Here is a 9,474-nt window from a genome sequence, read left to right on the forward strand (position 1 = left end):
TTTACATGATACAAAATGTATGCAATTTTTATAAATCAAATGTATATTCATCAGCAATTCTGTTCTCAGATGTTTTAAAACCTCAAAAAAAAGATTCACAGCTCAAGAAGCTTCAAAGGAGTTTATGTTCCAACTGATCCACAAAACAAGCACAGTATATAATATCTCAAAGGGTGTGATAATCTGTTAAATAAAAACGTTCAATTTCTAAGTATGTTTCAGCTAAGATAATTTATTTTCAAACTATAGACATTTTATCAAAATTTTATGTATTAGGAAATTCCAGAAAGGAAACATAAATGATCAAATCTCTACATATTGGCTTGTGTGCTCTGCCTCTTGCCTTGCATATACTGTCACTTGCTATTTCCAACCACTGTTCAGACATTTAAGAGTGGCAAACAACATTCATGTTACAAAGTGCCAAGCAATAGACATTTTCAATAACAACAAATCCAATCGTTTCTTGACATTCAATGGCAGCATCATCAGTAAATTCTCTATCAAATCCTGGGGGTTACCATTGACCAGAAACTGAAATAGACTAGCCATAACAAAAGAAAAAAATTGGAAGAAGTGCGGATGCTGGAAATCAAAATCCAAAAACAGAAATTGCTGTAAAAGCTCAGCAGATCTGGCAGCATCTGTGGAGAGAAATCAGAGACAACATTTCAAATCCAGATATGAGGAAGGTTCACTGGACCTGAAATGTTAACTCTGGTTTCTCTCCACAGATGCTGCCAGACCACCTAAGATTTACCAGCAATTCCTGATTTTGTAGCCATAAAAGTACTTTGGCCACAGCAGCACGTCAGAGGCTAGGAATCCTGCAGCAAATGACTCCCCAAAGCTTGCCCGCTGCCTACAAGGCAAAGTCAGGAATGCAATGGAATACTCCCCACTTGCCCAGGTGAGTGCTGCGCCATCAACACTCATGAGTCCACCTAAGAAAAAGCAGACTGTTTGATTGATACTCCATCCACCTCCACTACCGATGCTCAGTATCAACAGTTTGTATAATGTACAAGATGCTCTTCAGAAGTTTACCAAAAATCCTTAGACAGCACGGCACGGTGACTCAATGGTTAGCAGTGCTGCCTCACAGCACCAGGGTCCCAGGTTCAATTCCAGCCTTGGTGACTGTCTGTGTGGAGTTTACACATTCTCCCTGTGTCTGCATGGGTTTCCTCCGGGTGCTCCAGTTTCCTCCCACAGACCAAAGATGTGCAGGTCAGGTGAATTGGACATGCTAAATTTTCCATAGTTGTTATGTGCATTAGTCAGAGGGAAATGGGTCTGGGTGGGCTACTCTTCGAAGGGTCGGTATGGACTTGTTGGGCCGAAGGGCCTGTTTCCACACTGTGAAATCTAATCTAATCTAATGAGCACCTTCGAAGTCCACGACCACCACCGTCTAGGAGGACGAGGTCAGCAGATACTATTTAGCATCACCAGATCAAAATCCAGGAACTCTTCCTAAATTGTGGGTCTACCAATTGCAACAGTTTAAGTAGGCAGCTCACCACCACCTTCCAGGGCAATGGGCAATAAATGCTGGCTCAGCCGGAGACACCCACATCCTGTTATTGATAACTAACAAAACTACTGTAGTCTCTCCTTTTACTCTAACAACTGTATTCTTTTCAATTGCTTTTTTCAACAAATCTATCAAGACAAAGACTGAACACATTTGGATGACACCGAACGAAGCTTAACAAAATTGCACATTTCAACCCTCAGTGGTAGACATGCTGTGCTCTCTGTTATCCTAAAATTGACATTGCCACCTAAACAAAACCAAAATCTTCAGTTAGCATCCTAATCATTCCAGATACACCAAAAAAAAGTTCAAGAGCCACGAGAACTCTTCCTCCAAAAGCCAGTTCTGCTTTCAATGCTTTATAAAGCAATCCTGCATATCTAAATATATTAGGAGAAAGTGAGGACTGCAGATGCTGGAGATCAGAGCTGAAAAATGTGTTGCTGGAAAAGCGCAGCAGGTCAGGCAGCATCAAAGGAGCTTCCTGAAGAAGGGCTTATGCCTGAAACATCGATTCTCCTGCTCCTTTGATGCTGCCTGACCTGCTGCGCTTTTCCAGCAACACATTTTTCAGCTCTGATCTCCAGCATCTGCAGTCCTCACTTTCTCCTAGTAGATATCTAAATATATTGTCATTTATAGGTACCCAGAGATAACATGACTGGAGTAGATATCAAACAATTAAATTATTTTTCTTATACCATTGAGCAAGTGTTCTTTAAGTTTCCAGATGACTAAAAATCCAACAACTGAACTTTATTCTGATAAACAAAATTATGATATGACTGATATGTGACTTCTATCTCACAGCAATGTGGTTGATTCTTCTATGCTCAATTAGGGATGGATGACAAATCAATGTCTTGTGAGTGACACCCACACATGCCCATTGGCTGCAACTCTAACACAAGTCGGTATTGTGTCACTCTAAAAATTGAACAGCATCAATTTGCCATGCGGGGATTCAACAAAACTGCTATAATGTGACATGCATGTTTTAAAAATAAATGGAATCTCAAGTAATTTCACATGCAATTCTTTCTGTTTATTAATATAATTTACTCCCTTTGACTTGACATTTGTCAAAGAAAAACCCACGCAATTGGTCTGGCAATATTTTGCTTTTGAAGCACTAAAGAGCAGAGTGATTCACAGATCATTTTCATGTACTACTCCTCTCAGCCCCTAATCATTACTGTGCTAAGTCGATAACTGTCAGGAAAAGGCTACAGTGCTTTAAATGGAGTAAACTAAATGTGCACAATCAGGAATATTACTCTTGCACACTTTCAGTAGTTTGCTAAAGGAGGTAATGGCTGTATCCAGATCTTTGCCAATCTGCCTTTAATCAGGCAAAGAGCTCATAATACAATCTATATTGCAACAAGAACAGAACTACAGGTGCACCTCTTTCTAGTTCCATGCATTCCAAAAAGGAAGTTTTTAAAAATAAACATTCCCTACTTCTGATCTGTCTAAATTGGACTTCATGTTTGCATTTATCTTGTGCAGATAAGTGCCATGCAATAAAACACATTTCCACTTTAACTCAAACCTGAATATCAGTAATAAAAGATAGAGATGTCAAGACACCAATAACTTAAGATTGCAGAAACGTAGTAGTATAGACATGCAGAACGCCCAGGTATAAAGAAAGCAGGGGCAGGTAAAAAGAGAATTAGAAAAACAAAGAAAAGCCACAAAGAGATATAGGCACAAAATAATAAAAACTCAAAATGATTTTATAAATAAAGAACAAGAGAGATCAAAAAATAATCTGACTCAAGACTGGAGCTGCCAATGTTATATCATTGTTTTTAAAGCTCAGTTGGCTAGATGGCAAGTTTGTAACACAAAGTGATGCTGACAGCATAGATTCAATACAAGCATGGGCTGAGGTTCCTATGATGAACTCTCCTTCTCAATCTCTCCCCTCACTTGAGGCAATGACCCTCAGATTAAACTACCAGCCACAACTCTCTCATTTAGAGAACAGCCCTATGGTCAGGTAAGACTACAGCCTTTTTTGTTTGAGAAGAGAAAGTATTACTTCCACAGACCAATCAGCCACACATAAGCAGCAAGAAAATTAGTGGGAAAATGACGGACAGTCTTAGTCATCACTTTGAAAGTAGAGGTTAACCAACAACAGTTGAGCATTGATGCAAGGGAAGGTCAACCTGACAAATTTGATTGCATTTTTTGAGTTAACAAATAAGATAGCTCACTTAATGTAGTCTACGTCAATTTTGGATAGCTCTTGTTGCACAGTGCACGGGACCAGTGGGCCCAGGTTCTAATCTCATATTCTAGAGATGTGCCATAATATGCCTGAACATGGATTGAGACAAAGCTTTGAACCTTTTCCCATATGACAGATTTGTATGCCACAATGTGAGAAATACTCTTTCCAAACATCTCAGGACCATAAAATTCAAACAGGACAAACCAAACGAGAAATAAGTTTAAATACAAGCCTGCGTTCTAAGAAGAGGGGATATCTCGGTTTGAGGGAGGAATTTGACTTTTATGTTAATTTGATCTATATAATCTAATTACAAAGTTAAAATGTCCATTCAAAGGATAAAGCAAATTTTCTTCTCAACATTCTGTTGTGTGCAACAGGGGAGGAACATCATTCAACACGGTTTAGGAACAAAATATTAAGTAAAATTTCTTACGAATTGGTGAAATGTGTTTCTCTTCATAACTGACAGAGAAAGGTCACCTCAACAGCAAAATGCCCTTATTAGTAAGCAATCTTACTACACATAGACACCTCGTAAAACAACCAAAGTGTGCTTGGATCATGTTTTAGATACATGACCAAATGCTAGAACTGCGAAATCTGAAAGGCATATTAAACACTTAGGCCTAAGCACTTCATGTGATGGCACAGGACAAATAAAAGACAGGCAAAACAAATGAACATTAGCTAGGGTTTTACACGTGTGTACATTCTCAACCCCACACGGATGATGTTGGGAGATGCAGCGCAATCCATTTCCTCAATGAAGAAGCCCGCCTAAGGATTACCGCACACACAACCCCCCCCCCCCCCTCCACTACCCCAGTGACCGACTGGTATTACTAACTGCATGTAACAGTGCAAGACGATTACAGAAAGGTGTAAAGCAGTTAGATCACGATTCGGAGCAGCAGACATTATTTCAGGAGGTGCGCTACAAACTTTCACAGTCAGTCGCACCAGCTTATTTCACTTGCCATTATTTATTTGGTGTAAAAATCCTCTTGTCATCAATACAGCAAATAAAAAGACAAAACTAGATGAAGGTGAGGAGTGACTGACTCCACGCAAGTGCTTTTTTAAAAAAAAACACAAACCTGTGTCTGGTCGCTAGCAGCTCCCCTTCTCTCTCTCTCTCTGTCTGTCTCTTGTTCCTCCGAGAGCGCGCACGCGCGCATCAACAGAACGCAGGGGCCGGCGGCCGAACGGATGAGACAATCGGCGCGTTCCAACGGCAGGCTCGCGCCTTCCACGGGCGGAACACGGCGCGCGGCAGGATTCCACTCGGAAGTCGAACTTCGCTTTGACAGAAGATGGCGAGGAGGAGGGGGAGGAGGAGTTGAGGGTCACGTGTCACACACCCCCCCCCCCCCCGCTTCTCCCCGCGGGAGGGATCGGGATGGCGAGGGAGGAAGGCCGCATGCGCCACCAAGGCGGACGCGAAAGAGAGTGAGCGATATGTGTCCCAGTGGCGACCCCACCCGCGTTTGGAGTTCTTACCACTGCATCCCTGTCCATTTCTCATGGGGAGAGGAGCTGGGGGGCTTCTTGCTGTCATCAAGCCTCTGTTGCACGGTTTTATTTCTGAGAACAATTTGTGCTGCTTCCAGCAGGATCTGCGGAGAGAGTGGGACAGAGTTGACGTTTCAGCTCTGATCAGCTTCGATGGAGCCACTTTTCTGTTGTTTGTCTGGTTTTCAGTTATTCTGCCTTTGCAGTATAAGTCTTGCACAACAACATATTTTTAAAAAGCGATTTTCCATAGGGTCACTCCTTAAACGGACTTCCAACTGATACTGTTTTGGAAAACGGGCTGAATGGCTTTCAACATCTGAAGCAAAGGAAGCTTGCCCGTTTTTGGGTAAAACAAGATATGGCATTTGGTTATTACCTGACCCCACGAGGACTGCCATTGTGCTGAAAAAGCAATCTGCCCACTGCTGTTATAGTAGAGGCAAGTCTGATTCCCACTGAGTTAATTTAGTTTAAAGTTGTCTTTGGCATAGTAAAATTACAGATTATGTAGGAATTGCTGGGCAAACAAGATGAGGGTTCATCTGAAATGAAGGCAGAATACTGCAGATGCTGGGAATCTGCAATAAAAATAAAGTATTGAAATTACCCACATGGTCTGCAAGCATCAGAAACAGTTAATGTTTCAAGACATATTTCTTCAGAACATAGGAATCATATTCAACTCAACATTAACTCTTGTTTCTTTCACAGACACAGCCAGAACTTCCAGTACTTTGTTTCTTATTCCAAGATTTATCTAATTCAGTTTCCACAATTTTGATAGTTGCATGATCAATAGAGTCATAGAGATGTACAGCATGGAAACAGACCCTTCAGTCCAACCCGTCCATGCTGACCAGGTACCCCAACCCAACAATAATAGATACTTTCAGGTCAACCTGTTGAGCAGTGTATTACTCACTTCAGGCTGCCTGGTTTAGAAATTGGGACACTATCACTACTTTATAAGTGCTTCAGGATTAATAACAAAGTTGTTAACTTTATAGCAATACATTATACCCTGCCCTAAACATTTGCCCTTTCATCTTCTCCTTTCCACTAATCATGTCCTCAAACAGCATCCAACAGCCCAAAACAGCAAATTGCTCTCACTTTAGTTATGAATCATTGTTTTGCCTGTTCTTTAGAGTAGGGAGGTCAAACATAAATTGGGTGCTTGCTTTATGGAGCATCTCTGTTCAGTCTGCAAGATGACCCTGAACTTCTAGACACCATTCATGTGAGTCTTCACTTCATTATTGGGCATTTTATAGCCATCCACACTCAGCAACCAGTTTGACAATTTCAGATCCTAATATCTGTTCCCTTTAGAAAACAGCTGTTGACGATTCTTCTTTTACATCTCCCTAGCTTAATTATTTGTTTCTTGTCTAATTGCCATTTCTTTTTGCCTTGTACAATCATCCCTTTGGTCATTTAATTCTCACATCCATGCCTTAATGGACCTTCTCTTTTATTCTCCCCCCTTCTTCCTTTCGTTTCCCGCTGTGCCTGTTAGAGATTTAACATTATCCAGTTTGGATTGAAAGATATCGACCTAAAATGTTGGGCAGAACATTTCCAGTCCAATGGGACAGGCTTGGAAGTGTGAGGGATGGAAAAGTCCCAGAAATTGAATTGGGTTGATTTCATGTTATTAAATCATCCTTTGCTGGCTTCCCCTGAGGTGGGATCAAAGAAGTGTTGGGAAAACCTTTGGATCTGTTGGGTAAGTAATTAAGAAGTGGTTGAGGTTATTTTAAAAAACACATTTATGAGACATTATAACCTTGAACTCTGGATTTTCCAGTGAAGGCACCACTATTCCTGGTCACTGGCCACAAATTAGGCAAGTAGGAGGGAATGAAATATTGGCTCTTCAGACATGTAGGGAAGGTCTCCCACATAACGTGTTTTGCTGTTGTTGAGACCTTTCAAATAGATTGGACTCTCTGCCTCCCTTGTTCACTTGCTCTGCTGCTGAAAGCATTCCATGGACATCCCCATTGCAATGGGTTTGTAGTGTACTTGATTAAAAAATCTGAACATCAGAGTGCCCTTAATTAAGCTTTCAAGAAGCTCTTTCAAAATCATGGGAGGTGGGACCATATTGAAAAGCTAACGTGATGCTCAGAACATAGAAGTGCAGCCTTGCCTACCTTTGGTCCTGCCGAGCAAAATTTCCACCCCATGTTACTCTGCCAGAGATCTGTACAGGGGCTGTAGCTTTTCACTATATTTATAAATAACCTGGATGAAGAAATAGAGAACTGAACATCTAAATTTGTTACCAACACTAAGTTATAAGATAAACACTGTAAATGGAAGCAGAAAGTTACAAAACAACACTGATAAATTACATGAGTGAATAAACCTATGCAATGAGGTTCAGTGTGAGGAAGCATAAAGTTATCTACCCTGGACCCAAGAAAGAGATCAGGGTATTTACTCATCCACATGAAATGACTGAAAGGATAGCATAGAGCCCATCAAAAGAAATCAAGAGAACAAATTTAAATCTGTCCCCACTTTTTAAAGTGACAATATGAATGAAACAAAACAAAACTTACCAAATTAAAGTGTTGTTCCTGCTGTTGATTCTGTATTCCTATACCTTTTGTAGTCAGTGGTCATACCAGACCTCAAGCATATACCGCACGATCATTCTCCATGGACATGGCCAAGGAAAGTTGGGCTGTCAGGCTGATTGACCCCTTGGACCTAAGGCTGCTAGAACTTGTGGATGACCACTGTATCCAGGATCTGGAAGATCTCAGCAAGAAGATGCTCTGCAATGCCTGCTTCACTTTGTACTGGATAGCCAAAAATCACTGAAATACAGCCAGAATTTGAGTAGCAACTCCTTCAAATACTAGACCAGGTTAATGTAAATTGTGGACTCAGGCAGATCACAACGGTTGCATGCAGCCTTGGATTTAGAGTTCTGATCCCCAAAGAAATTAGAAGAACTCCTGCATACAGAATCCCCCATTGGGATCCAAACTTCTGATAGATGACAAAATAGAATACTCGTTCAGTTTGGAGGGAATTAGCAGAGCACAGAAACTAATTTTAAAAACAAATGGAATATTAGTCTTTATTTCAAGAGGTCTGGATTGCAAAAGCATGAGAATTATAGAGATCTGGCTAGAAATGGTCTGGAGTACTGTTTTCATTTCTGGGTATTGCATGTCAGAAATAATATATTAGCCCTGGAGACATTATAGTGCAGATTCAGCAAAATGATACCAGGGCTGAAAAGGTTAAATTATGAGAACAGGTTGCAGAGACTAAGCCTATATTCCTTTGAATATTGAAGATTAAGGCCTGATCTAATCTGGTGGTTTAAGATGATTAAGAGATTTGCCAGGGTAGATAGAGAGAAACTATTTCCTCTGGCAGAAAGCTTAGAAAAAATGGGCATTGCCTTAAAACTAGAGCTACATTATTCAGGGGTAATGTGAGAAAACAGATTTACATGCAAAGAGTAGTGAAATCTTAAAATCTGCTCTGAGAAAGTTTTTGAGGTTATGCAAATTGAAAAAGTTGAAATTAAACTGTATCAATTTTCATTTGTTAGGCAAAATTATTAACTATTATAAAACAAACAAATCTTCCAAATAAACCTGTTGGACTATAACCTGGTAATGTTTGTTTTTTAACATTATGAAACAATGCCATGTACAGGAACTAAATTGCAGATTTAGGTTTACAGTAGGTTGGGGATGGGATAGCTACTAAAAGATCACCATGAGTACAGTGCTAGTAAATACTGTTTGAAGAAACATCTTGAGGTCTGACCAGAGATTATCAGATCAGACAAACCCATACGGTGGCACTGGTGGGGACATGAATTTAGAGTAAGTTGTTTTTCCTTTGAAGAATCATGAGGTAAGACTCTTAAGAAGACCCCCCATCCCCCAAAATACTTGTAAGTTGTAAACTTACCTGAAGTATGATAAACTCCAACATGCCAGCTGTGTTGCATCAGCCAAGCTGTCCCTGTACCTTGCACTGCCCTTCAATTCTGTCAAAGGATCAAAGCAAGCATATAGATGGGGGTATGGGAAAAAACTTCCACAGCTGCAGAACCGACTCAAATCTCCATTCAAACCAACAGCTGCTCCAGATCAATAATTTCCTTTATGTGGTAGGTCCCAATGCAGTGATG

General features: G+C 40.5%; 1 protein-coding gene across 5 annotated transcripts in view; it reads right to left on the minus strand.

Annotated features, from left to right (window-relative positions):
- The window catches only part of LOC140480429 (protein PALS2-like), a 152,635-nt gene extending 147,536 nt beyond the window's left edge, over nt 1–5,099 (minus strand). For all 5 annotated transcript variants that reach the window (XM_072575281.1, XM_072575280.1, XM_072575279.1 and 2 more), the window contains exon 1: nt 4,886–5,099. The gene's annotated coding sequence lies outside the window, so the exon portion shown is untranslated. The remainder of the gene's footprint in view (nt 1–4,885) is intronic.
- Between the last annotated feature and the right edge of the window lie 4,375 nt (nt 5,100–9,474).

The sequence above is a fragment of the Chiloscyllium punctatum genome, chromosome 8 (genome assembly GCF_047496795.1).
Source record: "Chiloscyllium punctatum isolate Juve2018m chromosome 8, sChiPun1.3, whole genome shotgun sequence".
NCBI classification, from domain to species: domain Eukaryota; kingdom Metazoa; phylum Chordata; class Chondrichthyes; order Orectolobiformes; family Hemiscylliidae; genus Chiloscyllium; species Chiloscyllium punctatum.